The sequence below is a fragment of the Monodelphis domestica genome, chromosome 3, assembly GCF_027887165.1.
Source record: "Monodelphis domestica isolate mMonDom1 chromosome 3, mMonDom1.pri, whole genome shotgun sequence".
Taxonomy (NCBI): Eukaryota; Metazoa; Chordata; class Mammalia; order Didelphimorphia; family Didelphidae; genus Monodelphis; species Monodelphis domestica.
The window spans coordinates 245,838,816-245,841,110 of NC_077229.1; the positions used below are offsets into that span (position 1 = coordinate 245,838,816).

The window sequence follows — 2,295 nt, forward strand, 5'->3', positions numbered from 1 at the left end:
CGCTTTCAGGAAGTTGCCTTCAGAATCGCTGGCCGTGAGGCTGTTTCGTAGGCCTGCGGGGGGATGGGCTGCAGCTTTCCCAAGCTCTAGGGCAAGGACTTTCACTGCGACTTGGATAGCAGGATCCAGCCCCTGAGGCTGTCTTGCCCGCCCTGAGGGTTGCTGTTGTTTCGACCAGCTCTCTGCAGTGGAAGCCCCAGGCAGTAACTTTCACCGGGACTGTAGAAGGCCCTGAGGGTTCTGCTCTCTGAGCCCAGCGGGGCTGCGGCTTCTGGGAGCCTTGGACTCTGCGCTCCTACCCCTGAGGTCCGAGGGATCTCGGGTTCTGGCTTTTGAGGGGAGCTGTACCTTTTGAACCGGGTCCAGGTCCAGGAGGAGGGTTCCCAGGGTCTGTGCTGTTGATTGTTTTGAATTTCGGCGCCTTAGGAGCTTATCGTTTGAGATCGGTCGGGAAGGGTTTTCAGGAGATCTGAGCTTTAGCTTTCTCTAAGCCGCCATATTAACCGGAAGTCGTTCTGAGTTAGTTTTTAAAGAATAGGTAGTAATTAAACAAATATTTGGAGGAAGGATGTTACAAGCTATGGAAATAGCATAAGCAAAGACATAGGATAAAAAATTCAGTGAATGTTCCCAGGAAAAGAAAAATTCATTTGAATTAAAGTACAGACTATTTGTATGGCAGTAATACAAGATTAGGTTGGAATAGTTTTATGGTTGCAAATTGCAGTAGCCTTTGCCAACAAAGGAGTTTACATTTTATTTTGCAAACCCCTAACAATTTTTGAGTGTGTCACATGCCTGGTTATACGACTGAGAGAGATGAGACAGGTTGTAATGAAAATGATGGGCTTGAAGACATTAGGAGAGACTGAAACTGGGAAGTCAAGTTGGAAGGCTATTGTAATAACCCAAATCCAAATTGTAAAGAGGGCATACATTAGGATTCTTGGAATGAAAACAGAGAATAAGAACCAGACTTTATATTTAAAAGATAAATACTTGTTTTATATTATGCATTATAGATACCTGTTTTCAACCCATTTCGCTGTGATGAGATTTTTAAGGGCAAGAATTGAGCATTATTTAAATTTTCTACCTCCCAGAGAGGCAGCCTGATAGCAACAGGGATAGATAGGATCCTAGTACCTGAGTTAATCCTCTCTTTCCCGTCAGAAATCATGAAACCTGAGATTCTCATCAGCTGTGAAGACCAGCCAGAAATGGGCTTCTTTTTCTGCTAAGTTGAAAGACTCTCAGACCTCGAAGGCCAGATGTATTCCTCAGATGAAATACCCTTTCAGCTACTCCAGCAAAATATAAAGCCCTCAATCAAGCAGACCACACTAGGTACTTCCCAACCACAACCACAGATCATGATGACACAAGATTCTGGGAACAAGGAACTTGACTCCAGCCATATGATCTTATATGCCCTAAATCAGAGATTTGTCTCTTCACCAGGAAGATAGTGCTTCATCTGGCCCCCACTGAAGAGTAGGAGAACACTCACCTGCTACCCTTGGTCTTCCTTTCCACAGCTGACACCAAAGAAGTCTGGCCTGATTCTGGCTGCCTCTGTTCATTACTGATTATAGAGCTCTCTAGTCACTTCCTCTTCTTAGGAGGCTTCTTTTTCCCTTCTTTCTAAAATAAGGGGCTTCACTCAGTGTTCTTTGCACTCCCAAACTGCTCTTAACCTCTAACTCTTTGAAAAGCCCATCTAGAATACTGTACAAATAAATGGATAAACTCACAGGAAAAAAAAGGTTCCTGTGAGTACCTGTGAGCGGTGCTGTCCTGAGATTTGAGGAAGGAACTGCAAATGGAGGAAGAGAAAGCCCAGAGACCAAAGTTGCATGTAAGGACAGGCTGGGCAAGAAGGTCCCTCTGAAGTGTAACATGGATGACATGATAGGAGACCTGAAGAAACTGCGGCTCAAACAGGCACCCTTTGGAACAAAATTGTCCTAAAAAAATGGTACACAATCTTCAAGGACCATGTTTTCCTGGGTAACAATGAGATCCATGATGAATGAACTTGGAGCTTTATTACCAGTAGAAGCAACGACCTGCCAACTCTGCAACTCCCACCCTCATTTTTAAAGTCTTAGTAATAAAAATCGTTTGAATGCTAAAAAAATTCCCTCTCATAAGAGAATTTGTGATATGCATTCAGTGAAGGGAATGCCCACAATGTCAAATTTTATGTATCCTGTAAATGTGACAAGGAAATCACTTTAATAGACTGATATATATTAATTTAAGGTTGCCAAGGAATTCAGCTATGTAATTCCT

At 43.3% G+C, this 2,295-nt stretch overlaps 1 pseudogene; it reads left to right on the forward strand.

Moving 5' to 3' along the window:
* The first annotated feature begins 1,271 nt into the window (after positions 1-1,271).
* On the forward strand, positions 1,272-2,059 carry LOC100617342 (ubiquitin-like protein 5; annotated as a pseudogene).
* Positions 2,060-2,295: the final 236 nt, after the last annotated feature.